General features: G+C 41.1%; 1 protein-coding gene and 1 long non-coding RNA gene across 7 annotated transcripts in view; one reads left to right on the top strand and one right to left on the bottom strand.

Moving 5' to 3' along the window:
- The window catches only part of ELOVL6 (ELOVL fatty acid elongase 6), a 127,321-nt gene that overhangs the window by 15,424 nt on the left and 91,528 nt on the right, over positions 1 to 20,369 (top strand). The gene's annotated exons all lie outside the window — the stretch shown is intronic.
- The window catches only part of LOC123793359 (uncharacterized), a 34,670-nt gene continuing 15,795 nt past the window's right edge, over positions 1,495 to 20,369 (bottom strand). For 4 of the 6 annotated variants that reach the window (XR_015726457.1, XR_015726456.1, XR_006779928.2 and 1 more), the window contains 2 exons: positions 18,833 to 18,985; positions 1,495 to 1,624 (listed from right to left, as the gene is read on the bottom strand). This is a non-coding gene — a long non-coding RNA (uncharacterized LOC123793359). Of the gene's footprint in view, positions 1,625 to 18,832; positions 18,986 to 20,157; positions 20,337 to 20,369 lie in introns of those variants that run through there. The other 2 variants (XR_006779924.2, XR_006779927.2) reach the window with 2 other exon arrangements.

The following is a 20,369-nucleotide window of genomic DNA, read 5'->3' as shown; positions in this document are numbered from 1 at the left end:
CCTTCAGTGGTTTCCACTGTCTACATGACAAGTCCAAATTGTTCTGGTTGGTTTGAAAGGCCATTTAAAATCTGGCTCTAAAGCACCTTCCTAGTGTTACCTATAGAAGTAACCCTTGTCCCAGGCTATCTATTCAAATGCAAATTAAAAATCCTTTTTCCTCCCCACCCATCAGAATCCACTGGGTCTTCCTTTGTGGTTTGCAGGCACTTGACTCATAAATAGATGAAGCATTTTTTCTTCTAGCTTTGAAATCTGTGCCTATCACAGAATTTGGCATACAGTTGCATTCTATGTGTGTTAAATGGATGAATACATATTTGTATGGACACTGAAGCCTGTTCATTTCACTTTCAAATGTATCTGATTTATTATCCAGTACACTTTATATTGTCCTTAAGTGAATCATGGGACACTGTCCAGTGCCTTATTGAAACAATAATAAAAATGTGTATTCTCTTCTAATTTTATTTTTAAGAGGAAAAGGTATTAATTTATCATGACTAATTTTTAGTGAAACTGTGCTAATTGTTGGGCATTATTAGTTCTTTTCTAGACACTCAAACCATCTACTCTAATCAGAAGGAACTCAAAAGACTTACCTACGGTGAGGGGTGGGTTAGACCGTATGCACAAGGAACAAAGATCAGGAAGAAAGCAATACCAAAATGATAAAAGATAGTTGTATCAAAATGGTAAAATGGTGGTTATTTCTCCTTTTGCTCTTCTAATTTTCTATAATCTTCTTTATGTTATATTCCGAGTATGTATGGGTGGTGTGATTAGGCATGTAGACTTACTTTTCCATTTTTTTTTGCATTAACTATAATCTATCTACTGTTTTTATAATAAAAGTTGCATTTTACAATGGTGTATTTGGTATCAGGTAACAAACACTTTTTTTAAACTAATGCATTTTTAAATAAACATTTAAAAAAAGGAACATAGATAAACAAAAACACAGTTTGTGGACATTGAATTGCACAATCTTCCTTCACACAAATACACTTTCTCGGATTAAGGTAGAGATGAGCTCCTATTGATGTCACAATAAACTTCCTTCACTTTCTCCAGTTGTAAATTACACAGTTTGAGTATTTTTTAGTAGGAAGGGGTTATACATCTTTAAGCGGGGAGATAAAAGACATTAATTTGACTTTAGGATGACAACTTTTATGCATGGGCTTCTGGAATGTATCTAATAGGGCAAAGTCTCCCCAGGGACAATAGTCATCTAATCTAATAGAGATAAAAGATTAAACATAAACCTGTCCCTAGAGAGAGAAAAATGAATAGGATAATTGGCTCAGGGACCTTGTGGCACCTGGAACAGATGTTGTACACAGACCTAGAATTCATCATTAACAAATACCTTCAGAAGTGCAGATGCCTGGAAGATCGTATCTCATTTAGAGGAGCTAGAAGGATTTTCTCTCTGTAATGAAGGTTAGTCCAGAGGCCGTGCTGTGTGGATCTGGAGAACCTGGTGTGTCTCAATCTGGTGCGAAGTCCCAGGGATGAGGTTAAGAAGAGTGTGACAGCTTTTTTACAGAACTGCTTTGTAGAGGAGATCTTAATCAGTCTTGGGCATTGCTTTGAACTCTTGCTTCTTCTGGAGTTCCTCCTAGAAAAAGATGGGGGATTGCCATTTGAATACAGGAAAAGTAGTATTTTGTTTTGTTTTTATGTTACCAGTGTTTAGAAAGACCTGCCATTCTGTATTAGTCTTTTCCTATCCATTGTCTCAGCCAGCAAGCAAAAGGGCACAGGAGAGAGGAAAGGGGGGCTGGAGAAGAATGGTTCCAAATCATATGGGATACAGTTTTTAAAAATCTCTGTAAATGAGTTGATCTTTTGATTCTGTCATTTCTGTAAATTAAGAAAAAGTTCTGCTCTTAAGCTATAGACAACTGAAGTATTTTTTCTGGATGCAAAAAAAAAAACAAAGGATAGGTAGAAATATCCTAGAGAAGCAAAACAGAATATTAAGTACTAAGGAAAATACTGCATATTTACTACATTTCAGGTTTATAGGACTTGATTATTTTTAAGAGTGTCATTTCCTCAAGAGACATTTTTTCTTGAAGTAAATTTAAAAATTTTAATCTATTAAACATTTGTGACTTTCTTTTGTCACCTAAGAAGAAAATGTGTATTTATCTCCTTTCAGGTGATTTTTTTTTTTTTTAAAGAAAGCTTTCTCCTACTCTAGAAATTTATTTTTAAAATTTTGAAAACCACCCTCAAATAAAGCATACAGTTTCATATTCTAGAGCAAAGTGCTTATATCAGCCTAATATCAAAATTACAATTTACTAAGCATAAAATGTTCTGAGTAGCACAATCTCTGTGGATACGGAGATACAGTTCCTGCCAGGCGAGAGTAAGGGCTGCATGATTGTATTTGACTTTTTAAAACATTAAAACAAAATTTTTCACATCATAAACTTTTTAAAAAAGACTATTTATTTCTTTATTTATTTGACAGAGGGAGAGAGCACAAGTAGGCGGAGTGGCAGGCAAAGGGAGAGGGAGAAGCAGGCTCCCAATGTGGGGCTCGATCCCAGGACCCTGAGATCATGACCTGAGCTGAAGGCAGACGCTTAACCGACTGAGCCACCCAGGAGCCCCTCATGTTATTAACTTTTGATAAACCTAAACATCCAGACAAATTTTCACTTACTGTAAATGCTTGATAAATATTAACATTTATTTTGAAAATAAGCTTCAATTGTAATGCTGTATAAAATGAACATTGTGATGATTTTAAAAATAAACCTCTACCAATTATTGGGCTTTTTTTTCCTCCATCAAACAAATGTTCTTGCTAATCTCTTCTTTAGCTCTGCTGTGAGAAATAAGAAGTGGTCAGTGCATTGTAACTGATGGCTGGGCTCAGATGGTAGATGTTATTTCATGTGAGTAATTCAGGCAACCCAGACAGTTGTTTTTCTGAACTGGCATTGCCTAGATGAAATAGTACTCACAATGGAAAACTACATGAAACAAACAAAACAAAACAAAACAAAAAGGATTACCTTGTTTTTGAGAATTCTATCATGGCTAAAGAATAGCATGGTTGACCTCAGAGATCTCTTAAGAGTTCATCATCTGACTAAACTTTCCGTGGAGAATATTTCTTCCCCACAAAGCATTTGGTGTCCAGAGGTCCCTTCTTTTCTCAGTGATGCTAGAGGTGTCGGGACTCAGAAGCCGGAAAATTGTGCTTGTCCTTCCTTCCCACAGTGGAGGACAGAAAATGAGAAAACAGGGTGCAACTGGTGCCCCTTCCAGGATTAAATTTCACTTAGTGGAAAGAATGCATAGGCTCTTCCTTCTGTTTACAGTTTGTCATATGTAGATGGGCTGTAATAGATCGAAGCTGTTTTCCTTAGGTAGCTACAATGGAACCTTTCCAACTGTCTTTTTTATATGCAAAGTCTAGGAATTTGGAATATAGTAGCTTTCCCAAGTGTTCTATAAATTATGTTTTCGTTGCTCTGGGGCCAGACCAGCAATAGTTTGCCAGTTGTCTTTAGTAGTTAGGTTAAATTGTTTTTCTTTCTTTCTTTTTAAGATCCTATTTATTTACTTGAGAGAGAGCATGAGAGAGAGTGAGCGCAAGCAGGGGGGAGGGGCAAAGGGCGAGGGAGAAGCAGACTCCCCGCTGAGCAGAGAGCCCCACATGGGGCTCAATCCCAGGACCCTGAGATCATGACCCCGAGGCGAAGGCAGATACTTAACCAACTGAGCCACCCAGGTGCCCCTTAAATTGTTTTTCATGTGAAAATGAACAGTAACACTCTTGTTTTCTCACGAGTTCAGCTGAGTTTAAAGGTTTACTCTTTCTACTGTCCTTCCTGAAATTGATGTATATATTGTTTTGCTTTATCAATTAAATTGTATGCACACAGAGGCCTGGAATTATGGAGATATACTTATAACCTTTATTTTTTTCCTGACAATTTTACTTATGTAGGGAGTATTAGGATTTATTTTGATAATGCAAAGACATGTACTGTCCCAGAAATATTTTTAAAAGCAATAAACTTGATTCAGTTGTAGTTTCTTCTTTCAGTGGATAGGCCTGGAGCAAGTAAGTTTTAAATAACATTGTAGAAAATTTAGGAAACCACAAATAAGCAAAAATAAGAAAATAAATGTTACCATTGAGATAAACACTAATATTTTGGTGCAAATCTTTTTAAAACTTTCTTTCCATCTGTCCATTTCTGTTTTTCTTTTTAACAAAAATATTATCATAGAGTTCATACCATATCTTTCTGTAACCTGACTTTTTTTTTTAATATAGAATGGACATTATTTCATGTTGTTAAATACTTCCCCTACCTATTGTGATTGGGAGAATTATGTCTTTATTGTGATGTTCCAATTATCATGTGAAAAGCTCGAGGAGACACATGCCGTTCTTTTTAATCAGTGTATTATTTTTTGTCATTTTTAGAAGGAAAAAGAAAGCTAGGTAGCTTTATTTTTTTTTTAAGATTTTATTTATTTATTTGTGAGAGAGAGAGAGAGAGGGAGAGAGAGCACGAGCAGGGTGAGGGGCAGAGGGAGAAGCAGACACCCCACTAAGCAGGGAGCCCGAGGAGCGACTCCATCTTGGGACTCTGGGATCATGACCTGAGCCGAAGGCAGACACTCAACCGACTGAGCCACCCAGGTGCCCTGAGAGCTAGTAGCTTTGAAAGAGCAAAAGAATACACTAAATAATATTAAGATGGTTTTAAGTTCGACCAGCGGAATAAAACCATAATACATTTCAGATTATTTCCTTCCATGGATTATGTCCTCTTTGGGCAATCCTCATCAGTTTGCTATGCAGAATATACCCGCCAGTCAAGGAACTGTGTTGAGATGCTTTCAGATGCTAATAACAGCATAATTAACTGTGGCTTAAAACATAAAACATTTAACTCTTTCATGTAAAAGTAAGTCTGATTGGAAGCCTCTGCAGCTGTCTCATGGTTTAATAATGCCGTCAGTGATCCAGGTTCTGTCTGAGTTTTTGTCTTGCAATCCTTATTGTGTCAGCAGTGTTTTCTTCGTGGTCACAGCATGGCTGCCATTTCACCAAGCATCTGTCCTCACTGTAGCTTTCCAAGCAGAAAGGAAGAGGCAGCAACAAAGTGCCTTCTTTTAGTTCTCTTCTTTGATAAGGAGAAGCCTCCAAGACAACTTGCTCTTAATAAGCTTATATAAGGATTTGCTTCTACTGCCGTAATGACATCTCATTGGCCAGGCCTGGGTCACATGCCTCGGTCTTGGCCCATTCACTGGCAAAGAGGACTGTGATGGTTTGGCCAACCTTAGACTGCTGACAAAGAGACTCATGCCTTGAGGTGCTCATAGCAGTCTTGCTTCGTTTCAGGGCTGGGCACCTTGCCTTCCAAACAATATCAGGTTAAGTTTTCTGTTAGCGCTGGGTTGGCTGTGACCCCACCGGTCTGCACTTATCCTCCACTGTGCTCGTACAAAAACAGTCCAAGAGGACAGAAAAGATTTAAGGCTTCAATAAAACTCATTTTGGTATTTTCTACACGACTCCTCACAAACAGAATGGTCTTATTAAAAAAGTGGACCCATTGGGGCACCTGGGTGGCTCAGCCAGTTGAGTGTCTGACTCTTGATTTCTGCGCAGGTTGTGATCTCAGGGTCGTGAGATCGAGCCCCCAGTGTCAGGCCTTATGCTCAGTGCAGAGTCTGCTTGAGGTCCTCCTCGGCCCAGCTCGTGCTCTCACTCTCTAAATAAATAAATAAATAAATTTTAGAAATCTTAAAAAAGAAAAGTGGACACACTGACCTATTCGTGGTGATGTTAAAGGTAAATTGCCCTGTGAATTATTCCTTGATCCCTAAAGATAAAGATTGAAATACTAATCTTCTGATGGACGTGTAAGAATAATTTCCAAACAAAGTATCAACAAATGGTTATGAAAGAATAGTTTTCCCTGTTACTTGATGTGTCAGAGCCCTAAAACTTGACCCAACATTGACAAAGTATAGGGATCGTTGATATCAGCAGGTGTCAGTCATCTTTGGTTACTCATTATGTAAACTCAATTCAGATTTTACCTAACCATTCAAAGCAAGGCACTGCTCTGGAGACAGTTGTTCGTGTCTCTGTTGGATCAAATAGAATGTACTAGTAAGAGTAACATCGTACGGAGGGATGATACAGTCTGACTCTAGAGCCAGACTGCCTGGGTTTGAATCCTTCCTTGTTCAGCCACTCCCTAGCTCTATAGTGGTGAGAGGTTATATATCTTCTCTAAATCTTAGTATCCTTATTTTTAAAATGTGCAATACTGATCCAATAGGGTTGTTGCATTGATTAAATGAATTAATGTACATAAAGTATTCACTAACAGTAAATACATTTTAGTTATGCTGTTATCACTGAATATTAAATGTGTCAGTATTTAACATTTTACACAGTACATTCACATTATCTCATGGTCCCCTCACTGCAACCCTGGAGAGCTAGAAATTTTCATTGCCATGCAAGAACAGTATACTTTTATGTCCCAATCAGGCATGAGCCCAACAATGATTATTTCTTTTTAGTTGGTTTATTATAAATTTTACTTAGAGTGTAAGCAGAAATTACAATATACATGGAATTTACCCATTCTGAGATTATATGGTCCATAAGGTCACATTAGAAATATGGAGAAGGGAAAGGAATGACTGATTAATAGATGACAAGTATCCTAGAAGTTAATTGCACTCAGTAGAAATAATGATGTTTGTTCACTACACTAAATTTTGGGGATTGACCTAAATGCATGGATATGCCAGCTCTAGGGTGAGAGAGTAAAAATATAGGCAAAAATCATGGTATATTATGTGATAGTTTCCTGTGCTTTAAATCTATTCTATGCCCTGAGATTTTACACCTGTGACTACTGATAGGTCTAATACAGAGAAAGCAGATCCAGTCTGGTGAACATGTATTGACACTAGGAATGTTCAGCTCAGAGCAGGAGGGAATGGAAGGTCAAGAGAAAACTCTCAGTAAGTCCAGTCTGATTCAGTAGGGCCACAGGCACAACGAGATGGCATCTGAACTCTTCATTTTTTTTCAAGAGGAACAGCATTCTTCATTATGAAGGTATGTGTTTTAAAATGGCTGAATGGGGGGTGGGGCGCCTGGGTGGCACAGCTGGGTAAGCCTCTGATTTCGGGCTCAGGTCATAATCTCAGCATCCTGGGATCGCCCCGTGTAGGGCTCCCCATTCGGTGTGAAGTCTGCTTGTCCCTCTCCCTCTCCCTTTGCTCCTCTCCGTGCTTGTGCTCTCTCTCAAATAAATAAGTAAAATCTTTAAAATAAATAAATAAAATGGTTGAATGGTTTTACATCCCAATATCTGAGATCTTTTCAGTTTGCATTAAAGGTAATGTCATTTTATTGGACTCTTTTTATAGTTCAGGAAGTTGTTTTGACAGAATACAGCCAAAAGCTGAGTGACGTGGGCTATTTAATGACAGGGTAAATTACATTTGGATGGCCTCCTGCAGATCTAGAAATCAGGTAAAGAATGCATTGTCATCAGGTCTAATAAAGTTTTAGATGATGGTCAGGAGACCTTTGAAATGTTTCAGACGTGGATGTTCCAGGATGAGAAAATGATGGCAGGGGGTGTTGAGAGTACCACGAAGGGCATTAACCCAGTAACATAACTCTCAGAGCAGTTATTGCCATCCGGGCTGGCACTCAGAGAGCAAACTGGTCTGCTGGGAACGCGTTCTGCCTCCTCCTATTACTGCCTGTTCCTGGGCCTTGACAGCCTGAGTTACCTTTCCCTGTTTGTGTGCATTCTCACGCTTGACTAAGTCACACCCAGCAATTTGTGTTGTCTCGGCAGAGAAGCAGGTCAGAGGTGCTATTTGAATACATAGATAAGCAGATAAAGTCAGTGGATGAAATCGCATACTATCATAGTGATGCATGTGTGCTTTCGTACCTCTTAAACAGACTGTGCGTTTACTCAGCACAGGGCCGAGGGGAACGTAGTGCCTGAACATACGCGTTGTGTGAAGTCGGTGTGACTGTGGATGCTGCTTTCCCTCTGCTTCTCTGGACTTAGAACCCAAACAAAAGCAGGTTCGGGAGATCTTGGGAGTGCTGTTGGTTTTCCTGTGTTTACTATATTGCAAGCGTAATTCGGATGCAAAGTCCCCACACTCTAGGGGACATATGTCCATTGTTTCACTGTAATGAGACTCAAAAGCTCTTTGCAGAGTCCACAGTATGAAAAAAAAGAGGGGCGCCTCGGTGGCACAGTCGTTAAGCGTCTGCCTTCGGCTCAGGGCGTGATCCCGGCGTTCTGGGATCGAGCCCCACATCAGGCTCCTCCGCTATGAGCCTGCTTCTTCCTCTCCCACTCCCCCTGCTTGTGTTCCCTCTCTCGCTGGCTGTCTCTATCTCTGTCAAATAAATAAAATCTTTAAAAAAAAAAAAAACCCAGCAAGGATTGTAAGTGCATTGGGATAATACAGGTGTTTATGTTTGCCAGCATTTATTTTAAACTAAGCAAAGTCAGATCACATTTCTTAAGAAGAAGATAATCACTCCCCTAAGCAACCAGTATCGAGTATGGATTATAGTCTAGAAAGCTCTTCTTTCCCAGGGTCTAATCTATTGCCTAGTAGATTAGTACTGTCGGTCTCTGATCCGTGTTCCTTGTCAGGGGTTCAGTCGATTCTCATTCCTTGCCGTGGTTACGTTTCATAAAGTGTCTGAGAACACTGAATTAGCAATTGATGAACTGTTGCTCACAGGGGAAGTACAAGGTTAGGTTCCTGCAAGCCTTTGGTCATAACAGTTTTGCCAAGTGATCAGTATATCACCTCGTTTTATGCGTGCTTCTGTTTAAAGGCACTTTATTTAATATGTATTGTTGATGCATTAACATTAAACTTACAGCCATAAGTCAGGCCTGCGTGAGGCTCATCTGACACACGCATTCCTCCGTAAGGCACAGCCTTCTTCCTCTTAGGAGCACTGGACAGCGTTTCAGTACTGGCGGCCATTTTAAACAGTGAAATCAGCAACAAAAGGCACAAAAATGCAAAAAATGTAGCATAAGCAGACTGAAAAAGGGGTGCTTGTTTACTGTATGAGAGTTGAAACAAGAGGGCAGAGTGTTGCCTTGTTTGACCTCAGCTGGGAACGTGGGCATCGGCAAGTCTGACTATTCACTGCTGCGTGCATGACCATGAAGGACCATGACAGACTTTGAGTATAGATTTTGGGGTGAGCGATGGACTTCAGTGAGTCGGCGAATTTGCAGTAACGAGAACCCTCTGTATTCAGCTGCGGGAAGTAGCATCCAAAGTTCAAGTCTCCCTACTGTCCTAGATGACTCTGACTTACAATGGCAGCACTCCCCAAGTGAAGCCCGGAAAATACCTTTCACAGAATGCTGAGAAGGCAAGTGTCTCTTTATACACAGAACTTGTCTTTCCCAATTTACATCACATAGCATGCCTTTAAAGCTGGAGGTTTCACATTTTATTTTATTTTTTAAAAGATTTTATTTATTTGAGAAACAGAGAGAGCACAACACAGGTGTGGGGGTGGCGAGGAAGGGCAGAGGGAGAAGCAGACTCCCCACTGAGCAGGGAGCCTGCCGCGGGCCTTGGTCCCAGGACCCTGGGATCATGACCTGAGCTGAAGACAGATGCTTAACTGACTGACCCACCCAGGCACCCCTTAAATTTTATTAAAGGAGATAAGAATTAGGTCAAAAAATTGTTGTGGTTTCCTAAGGAGAATCAGGAGGGAATTTCAGAACAGGGTGGATAACTGCAAACACGCAGGCTTACACACACACACAGTAAGTCCTTTGCCATTGCCTTTGTGGATGTGGAAGGTGATCGAAGTGTTTGCTGGAGATTGAAATGTTTGTTTGAAGATTTCTTTTGGGCGTTTAATAAGGATATCAGCTAACAGTTATTGAGAGCCTGCCCTGAACCTACGAAGGGCTTTATGAATATTGACTCACTAACCCCCCCGTTTTACAGAATATACTCCGTGACTGGGCATGTTCTGCAGCTGAGGAACCTCAGGCACAGAGAGGTTAAGTAACTTGCAAAAGGGCACAGAGCTGGTAATCAGTAGAGATGGGCTTCCAACCCAGGCAGGCTGGGGCCTCTCGCTATGCTTTATATACTCCCTCTCCCACTTTGGCTAATGACCTCAGTACTATTGGAAAGATCATAAACACCATTTCAAAGACAATATTTTAAAAGGGTAGTGATGGAGGTGCCTGGGTGGCTCAGTTGTTAAGCGTCTGCCTTCGGCTCAGGGCGTGATCCCGGCATTCTGGCATCGAGCCCCACATCGGGCTCCTCCGCTGGGAGCCTGCTTCTTCCTTTCCCACTCCCCCTGCTTGTGTTCCCTCTCTCGCTGGCTGTCTCTCTCTCTCTCAAATGAATAAATAAAATCTTTAAAAATAAACAAATAAATAAATGGGTAGTGATGGGTGGGAGAATAGGCCTCATTTTGTTAAGGAAGCCCAGATCAATGGAAATGTATCACATGAAATAGAGTTTTTGAAAAAGTTCTGATTGTATTTTTTGAATTGGACTCTTATTTTAATGATTTATAACAATATAATGCCCATAACAAGCTAAAAATATAGCCGGAAAATGCTGATTCACTCTTGAAAACTTTTAATTTTTTTTTTCCTTGAGTAATCTCTTGTATGTTTACGTATATTCTGGGCTCTATTCATAAAGTGCTATGAAAGCTGGTTTCTACTAAAACATTAATCTTAATCAATAAACACTCCCTAACTAGATCTCCCAATTGGAATCAAGCACTAAATCTAGAATTTTGTGCCAAAAGTACAAGAAAGGACTTTTTTAATTGGCCTGACAGTTGTCAGCACCTAAAGGCCTCAGAAAGTTTTCTATGCAAACAATAAGAACAGCCTTAAACTTCGACGTAGGCATTCTGTTCTAATGCCTCTAAAAAAATAAGAACTTTAGACATAGATTTTTCAAAAGATGATGTATGTGAGTTACTTGTATGTTCTTGACAGAGATCAATTGTAGTCAAGAATATTCTGCTGGAGGGGCACCTGGGTGGCACAGTCGGTTAAGCATCCAACTCTTGGTTTTGGCTCAGGTCATGATCTCAGGATCATGAAACTGAGCCTCTCGTTGGGCTCTGTGCTCAGCGTGGAGTCTGCTTAAGCCTCTCTCTCCCTCTCCCTCTGCCCCTCCCCCTCCCTCTCAAATAAATAAATAAATATTTAAAAAAACAAAAAAGAATATTCTAATGGAAAGGTCCTCCACCCCCCTCAAAAAAACACCTTTACCCTCCAAAAATCTTTAGTAGACCCTTGTGTTCTCATTAAAATTATATTACGGGAGAATATATCTTGACAGGCAATGCGCATCATGTATTGCTAAGGGGGAAAGATGCCTGCCTACAAAACAGCATGGCCAATTTGTATAACCTACACGTATTATACATGGACATATATACAGACAACTACAAACAATTTTAACTGTGAGTGTATCAAAATTCTAATCATGATCCTTTTGAAGGTGGGATTAAGCTTTTACTCTGGGGAACCAAAAGCGTGTCTCCATCCATGTAATATATTTGTGCCAGTGGAGAGACCTTCAGATGCCTTGGTCTTCAGCACCTGTGTGCATCTAAGCCATTCAGTCTGTTCTTGGCTCAAGTCAGCTGGTGATTACTAAGAGATCATAGTGTGCCTGTCAGGCAGGAGACAGGCAAGACGACAGGAAGACAATGTCTTCCGCTTGGGAGAGAGTCCCTTTGTAAATCTCTTGTCTATTTGAATTGTGATCCATTCGGGAAGGCAAATGTACTTGCAAAATACAGGTAGGGTGCCAGACGGCCCAGCAAGTTCTCAAGCGCTATAATCTCGGCGTGAGTTACAGTAACTCAGAGAAGAAAATCACGGTGTAGTGAGATGTTTAGGAAGATTTCATGAAGAGGCAGGGGCTTTGAGAGCCTTGTAGGTGGATTGACAAGAAGGAGTAGTGGGAGTTTACTTTTTAGGTGCTAGCAAGAGAAGCCCGTGTGTTGTCCCCTATGCCAACCCCGACGGAGTCCAGAGGGCTGAGACGGAGACCCTGCTGCTCAGCTGCGTTCAGTCCGCCGGGGCAGAAGTAGAAACACAGGAACTCGAGAGAGTTGTTATCTGAAAAGAAAGGTGGGTGTCTGTTGCTCAAGAGAGCAAGATGTTTTTTCTGGGAGTAAAGGACAAAACAAGGTCCTAGACCACAGACTGACAGCAACCTTTGGGGTAAAGTCAGTGATGTAACATCAAAGAACACAACAGCCCAGGGGCCAGATTAACACAACTGAAGTCACTTTCCAGTGATCTTACCTGGGAGCAGGCTGGAAGTCACAGTACCGAGGAGAGTCAACAATTCGGTCTTTATCTTCCCTGAAGATCAGCGCTGAGCTGGACTTTTGCTGATAAGCTGGCCCGGCAGTGCCAGACTGTGTCACAGAGGGAGGAGGTGGCCAGGTGTGTTGGATCAACAGGGTCACCAGTTGGTAGTTTGTGAGGAATACAGAGAAGCCATTAGAACAATTATGTTCTTCGTGCTTGAGAAGACCACCCTTTCTTCCATACTCCTTGGCGAGCCGAAGGGTTTAGTCAGGGGATGCAAGATTGTTCTTGGCAATTCTTCAGTTCACTCCCGTGTGTGGGTAAACATTTGATTTTTCAAAGGAGGTATTACCTGGCAACCTGCATGTACCTTATTTGATAAATCTTTGAAATCTGACAGGAATCCTTATAATTGTTATTTTACAGTTGGAAGAAACTGAGTCTCAGAGAGGTGACTAATTCACCTGTACCCCCTTGCGAGTGGGTGACTAATTTGGATTAGAACTTGAGCATGCTCAGCTCCGGAGCCCAGAAGCCATGCTTTTCCCGCGCACCATAGCATCCCATGTTAACGCACGGCCCACGGCCCTGCTGCACCTGTGAGCTCTCGGACCCACTTTGTTGGAATGCTAGTAAAACAAAGGATCTGATCAGCTTTAGCAGCTGAGAGGACACGCAGCCCAGCCTGACCGAGGTTTACATGGAATTGCTGGGGGGAAGGAGGCTGGATCGGTGAGGGTCGATTGGCAGCTCGGAAGCCAGACTGAGGAATTGAGTAGCTCTGGGAGGCAGGAAGGAACCACAGAAATCAAGGATGAACATAACGGTGGAACTTCCCTCTTCTCTTACAAACCCAGATGATATTGAGGATGAACCATATGGAATTGCCAATGCTGAAGGATTTTGACCTATGAAATGGCAGTATCATATGGTTTGACGGACAGATTCCCTGGTATTGTTTTAATGTCTTTCTTATTTCACAAACACTTTCACCTGAGAGAGTGAGTACTGGAGACGGTTGCCGTTTTGAGTTTATTATTTGCAGACACCAAGCAAATAGTCTGTGTTTCTTGTCCAGCTAGTTAGAAGCCAGTTCTTTATTTTTGCAGAATAAAGGTCAAACCTACTGCACAAGCTTTTATGTGCCATAATTTGGATGGACATTATAAAGACTGAATGCCCGGAAAGGCCACAGGCTGCATTACTTTTCAGAATGCCTTCCTTTCATCAAAAACAAGCAGGCTGCCTTCCATCTTGTTTTCTTTCTTTAAGCAAATCTTGTTGGCCCCTCTAGAGCAGACTTACTGTGATAGTTGCCTTCTGCGAATGCATGTGCCTAGGGCTGGGGTCCTAATACTCATGCTTATGAATGCAATTTCCCTTTTTCCTTTTCTGAGCTATGGCCTCAATTCCCTTCCCCCGAACTTGTTGTTAGAGAAACAGTGTATGAAAGCCTGGCCCCTGCTGATTCAGACATACCCAGTTCCAGTTCCAGCCTTGCCACTTAATGGTTTGGTGAACTCGAGCATGCCCATTAACCTCCCTGGCTCTCCATTTCTCGGTGTGAAATGGGGGATAATCAAACTGGGCTGTGGTAAGAATTGAACTAGAGAAAGGGTGTAAATGGCTCGCAAAGTGTCCAGCACTTTATCAGCCCTTCATCAAGGGTAGCTTTTGCTGCATGACTGGGCAGCCATTTTCGCTTTCCCTTGCTTTCAACATAACAGTGTTCCTAACCGAACAGTATTTTTCAACTTCCACTAAGCATTCAGAAACATCATGTTACAACTCTGCCTAAAAGCTTTTCATTGCTCCCAAACTGCCTATTCCACTGACTCAAATTTCCCACTCTGATACATAAGATTCTTTGCAATATGACTTCAACTCAACATTCTGGTCTTACGGTTACTTTCCCCCTTTTCCTATGAATAGCTTATAACCCTGGCAGATTTGAACCACTTCCCTATCCCATTCTTTTCCTTTGTCTTTCTTACCTGGAATATCTGTCCCCTTGCCTTACTTTTTTTTTTTTTTTAAAGATTTTATTTATTCATTTGACAGAGAGAAAGAGAGAGGGAGCACACAAGCGGGGTGTAGTAGCAGAAGGAGAAGCAGGCTCCCCAGTGAGCAGGGAGCCCGATGTGGGGTTTAAGCCCAGGACCCTGGGACCATGACCTGAGCCGAAGGCCAATGCTTAACTGACTGAGCCACCCAGGCGCCCCTCCTTTCCTTACTTTTAAAAACATTCCCAGAAAGCCTGACTTGACGCCATCAACCTTTAAAAGTTTTCTGAATCGTTCTGGTATTTCCAATCCCATATTTACCTCTGGCTGATTTTCTTGCAATAAATTTAGTCGTGATTTGTATGATCACCCTTATTGCATTTTATACTCATTGATGATAAGACTTGACTTGTAATCAAACCTGCCACAATATATAGTAAGGTCAGTACCTACTTGCTGAATTTCATTTACTCAGCAGACACTGTTTCTGGGCAAGGCTGTCGCTCTCATGGACCATACGTGCCCCTGGGACAGAGAGGCATTAAACACGTTAACAAATACACAAACAAAGTAATGTTAGATGTTGATATGTGCTAAGGCGAAAATAGAGGCACCTGGGTGACGCAGTCGGTTAAGTGTCTGCCTTCAGCTCAGGTCATGATCCCAGGGTCCTGGGATGGAGCCCCGCATCAGGCTCCCTGCTCAGCAGGGAGCCGGCTTCTCCCTCTCCCTCTGCCTGCTGCTCCCCCTGCTTGTGCTCGCCCTCTCTCTCTGTCAAATAAATAAATAAAAATCTTAAAAAAAAATGTTTGATGTTGATATGTGTTACAGCAAAAATAAAATAATAATGTGATAGGAGGTGACAAGGGGCCACATGGAGCCCCATGTTTTAGCTAAGGTTTGCTAATGGGGTGGGGTAGGGAAGACTTCTGTAAAGCTATCATCTGAGATGTTACCAAATGAGAAGACCGTGCTGGCCCTGGAAGCATCTGGAAGGAGAGGGTCCCAGACGGGACATAATAAATACAAAGCCTTCATCAGATGAGCTGTGGCTTGGCACCAGAATAGGCTTCTCCTTTCTGTTTTGTTTCCGAACACCGCTCAGCTATTGATTGCGCGTTTGAGTCCTGTTTGATCGTTTGGAGTTCATGATATTCTCAGTGTGGTTCTGTATTATTTTTATCTACACGATTTGGTTCGTATGTGTTCACGGAAAGCCAGTTTTTCTCTGCACAGCCTTGGACACAGAACACTTCATTTAAATCCTAGCTCTGCCGCTTACTACCTGGGTGACCTCCAGTAAATTATTCACACCTCGAAGACTCATGTTCCTTGACTTGAATGAGTATCACAGTAACTGCTTCTCAGAGATGTGAGGATCTAACGAGAAGTGCATATCCAGTGCCTGGCGTGTGGTAGAAGCTCGGTGAGGAGTAGAGCTTACTATGCCGTGCGCCACACTTGGGGTGCCTTAAGATATGTTCTTCCTGTGGACTTGTATAGCCAGATTCTAAGCTCGGGTTTCTAGATCATTGCAATTAGTTCCAGTGGTTAAGCATTCATCCTTGTGAAGATTTCATCCTGAGGCAGATTCACTCCTGCTGAGAGCAGAAGTGTGGCAAGTTTCTGGTGAAGGTGCCGGCACCTCCCATGTCCCCAACAAGGAGCTGCTTTGATTAAGGAACTAAGGTGTTAACAGTAGAAGATATAGCATGTTCAGTGAGGTGGAAAGACTACCACTAGATGTTTCTTTAACCGAAATATAACTCAGTTTGCCTTTAGTCCACAGTCCAGATGAAAACATTTCAAGATCTCCTATTTTGTATTGGCAGCAGGGAGATAAGAGGGAAAATGGGGGAAATTTTTTTTTCTGGGGGGAAGAAATTGTCCAAAATATCTATATTCAGAAAAACGGTTCATTGCAGCTCCTTGAAATAGCCATATTAAAACTTTACTGAGTCCGATTAAAAACAAGAGGCAATCTGGTAATTAGTTGTCTATCATCTTTATAATCCGACTGTGGATAGCCCATGAAAAACATTTGTTCAACATTCTACTGTTACCATTCCTCTACTTTATTTTTAACTTTAATGTTATTTCTTAAAAACATAATTAAAAATAATTTAAAAATGGTATAAAATTAAAAATTATCCAAGGGCATGCACTGAAAAGGACTGTAAAGGAACATCTCCCTTTGTAAACCACAATGCCCCTCCCTGTGGATAACCAGTGTACCCTTACGGAGATATTCTGTGCATGTACAGAGCAATCACAAACACAGTTAGCTTCTCATTATTCGTGGTACTTACGTTCTATAAAGTCACCACAAACACCGAATTAGCAAATGCAGAACCATTACACATGCAGAATTAGGTTCCTGAGAGCTTCTGGTCACAGCATTTTTAGCAACTGATTAATACTTAACCTTGTTTTATGGTTATATCTGTGTAAAGACATCTTATTTAATATATATTGTTCATTCATTAACACTGAACTCACAGCTAATGGCACTGTAACTCATGCCTGAATGAAGCTTATCTAACACATGAAGTTTCTCCATAAAACCTATCACAGCCTTTGCTTAGGAACACGAGACAGCATTTCAGCACTGCAGGTCATTTTAAACAGCAAAATCACTAAGAAAAACCTCCCAAATGCAAAAGGCATGCCAGTAAACAAGACCTCGAAAGCATACTTTACAGTATGAGGGTGGAAACAAGAGGCAGAGAGAACATTGCCTTGTTTGACCTTAGCTGGGCATGTGAGTGTGTCAGGTAATTCACATGTGCATTTCCACAAAGGACCATATAAGCGCTGTGAGTATTGATTTTGGGGTTAGAAATAAATTTTAGGAGTGCCTGGGTGGCTTAGTCTGTTGAGCGTCTGACTCTTGATTTTGGCTCTGGTCATGATCTCTGGTTCCTGGACTTGAGCCCCCTGTGGGAGCTCAGCACGGAGTCTGCTTGTCCCTCTCCTTCTGCTCTTCCCCCCCACCCTGCTCGTGCATGCACTGTCTTGCTGTCTCGTGCTCTCTCTCTCTCTCTCAAACAAATAAATAATAAATAAAATCTTTAAAAAAAAAAGAAAAATTTTAGTGATAGGAAAATTTGCAAATACAGAATCTGCAAAAAATGAGGATCGACTATTATTTTTTTCTAATTGTAAAGACACAAATGGTAATTTATCGTTTGTGTTCTGTATCCCGATTTCTTCGTTTAACACTACATCTTAATCATACACACATGCATATATATTTCATTTCAGTAAGAAGAGCTTTTGAATTGTATATTGTTGTTGAAGCTGCAGATTCTTCCATTATGTGGATATCTGTGTTGTTTCCAACCCTTTATTATTGGAGATATCGTGTATGCATATCTGTGGGACTACATTGCATGCCTCCGCGATGACCGTACATTATACATTCCTCCCACCATTGTTAAGCTTTGCTGGTTGTACTGGATAATGGCTTGAGTTCTATCTTAATACCAATCTACTGTGTCCGAGGTACCTTTTGACCAGTTTTCCAGTAAGGCACAACAATTTACTAACTAGAAAGCAATAGTTAAAACCTCTAAAGAGTGAGTGTATGAGATATTCAGTTCCTTCCCTCCTTGGATGCCTATATCCTTAACTTCATATTTGATACATGACTGTGCTCAGTGTTTCGCATGAAGCAATTTGTCATTTCCCACTCTAGTTAGACTTCTGCAGCAGGTGGTGTGTTTCAGAAATCAGCACACGTTGTGGCAACATGTGGGCAACACGCATGTTCTCAGTATTTATTGTTAGAACAAGCCTAGAGAGGATAATTTGAATAAATTAGAAATATCTGAAACTTTACTTCCATGAAGTTGGTGTGAATCCAAACTTGTAAAATGGCACAGCTGTACAAATTATTTAATAAGATACCATTTTATATACTATGATTAGATTTTTTAAGTAATATATGTTTTAATAAATTTGCCAAATTGTAAATAAATGGAAAAAAATAAGGTAAAGATTTTCTTAAACTGAGTTAAAGCATAATTAACTGACCTGGCAAACTTAGTTTTCAGTGAACTAAATTCATGAACTTTGGCTTACCTTTCTATATCAGATCATTTTGTTTAAGCCTTCTTGTTCCTGGAGAAGGATTTGTGATTAGATGTTGAAATATGAAGCGCTGTTAGTCCACTTCATATCTTCATGAGTATATATATTTCCTACTTCTTATTTATTTATTTATTTATTTATCTATTTATTTATTTATTTAACAACAGAATGAAACAAAGCGTCAGTTCAGCTAATTGAACGTGTACAACTCCCCAGACGTTTTTATACCCTCCATAGCAGATAAGTGATTCCCTGAGGTATTTGGCACTCAGGAAATGCTTATTGAATTACTGTTGGTTTTCTTCTTAAAGAAAGGTAAAATAAGGGCACCTGGGTGGCTCAGCTGGTCGAGCATCTGCCTTGGGCTTGGGTCGTCGTCCCAGGGTCATGGAATCAAGCCCCACATAAGGCTCCTTGCTCAGTGAGGAGTCTGCTTCTCCCTCTGTGCGCACGCTCTCTCCGTCTCAAATAAGTAAATAAAATCTTTAAAAAAAAAAAGAAAAGTAAACTATCTAAGAAATACCTTACAAATTACTCATTCATTCCCCTTGACTCGCCTCCCCAAATACTATGTAATAGTATTTTTGGGTTCCGATCTGCTCAAAGTGGATGAACCAGGTACTTTTACTCCACACTGCATGTGCTAAATTGTTTTCCTATTATGCGTCAGTTAGCAATACCTTGGGGAGGGAGGAAGTGAAGGTGGTGGTTATTTGACACTAGGGGTGAATAAGACGTGTGACCCTTTGTCTTACTCCCTTCTCACTCAAGCTGTGGCCTTGCCACAAGGAGACCAACGGGACCCTGCCTTCTCCTCTTGGACCACCCTCCTCTCCAAATCTTCCAAAAAACAGGTCCTCATAAGGATTGGCCAGTTGGCACAGGGTGTTACAGATCAATGAAGTGAATGAGGAAAAGGCGTCTATTTCCAGTGTCGCCGTGGCTTCCTTTAGTCCTAAGTATCAAGCCACGGACTACCACGTGAAAGATTTTTAGGAACGATTTTGTGGTTTCCATGTGGATGCTGTTTTTAGTTTCGTGATATATTTTGTTCCAAGGCAGACATTTATTAATCAAATGTTTATTTAATTAACCCCCAAGGCAGTACGAAACAGCTCGAAGAAACTAATTCAATCCTTCTGTCTCTTCTTTCCTGAAAAGGAAGCATGTGTTTCATCACACAGGGAGCCCCTTCCTGCCTGTTCCTGTACATCAAAATTGTCGAGGGAGCACAGCCGGGCGTGGAAGTCTTAGACAAGCCCTTACCTTCCCTTATCCCCTCAGCAGCGGTCCTTCGGGGAGACTCACATCCTAAGCCTAGGTCACTTGTTCCCTAATCCTCTTCCCCTGACATGCCTCCCACTCCAGAAAGCATCTTAACACTCTCCGATAATTTAGATTTTACCAACCATGTCGTGTTCTGTAACAAAGACCAGTCTCTTGAATCTTCAAGGTGGCTTTTCTGGAATCTTACTCTTCCAGCAGGGTCTGGTTTTCTTTCGTCTTCCTCTTCTTTTTCTGTCCCTTTCTTTGTCTCTTCTTCAGTAGGTATTTACAGAAAGGAAAACAGGCATATTTGGAGGGATGCCCAGTAAGGCACTCTTCGTAAGAGAATGTTTGTTCCGTGTCTTTTTTCATTGCCTGTGTGCTTCGTTATTCCCACACGGCGTTGTAGCAGTTCTCATTATTGAGCGTAGTGGTTCTTAACATGACTTCTCACGTAGTAATCACCTGGGAAGCTTTTCCAATCCCCTGTGCAGTCACCCTAGCATCTCTGGAGGAGGGGGTCAGAAGGCTTAAAAACTTCACCAGGAGGAGATGAAGTAATGAGAACCTGTGATTTTGGAAGATATTAGAAACAAAGGGA

The sequence above is a fragment of the Ursus americanus genome, chromosome 13 (assembly GCF_024610735.1).
Source record: "Ursus americanus isolate L20-20 chromosome 13, mUrsAme1.1.p, whole genome shotgun sequence".
NCBI classification, from domain to species: Eukaryota; Metazoa; Chordata; class Mammalia; order Carnivora; family Ursidae; genus Ursus; species Ursus americanus.
This window is presented reverse-complemented; position numbering and strand designations above follow the sequence as displayed.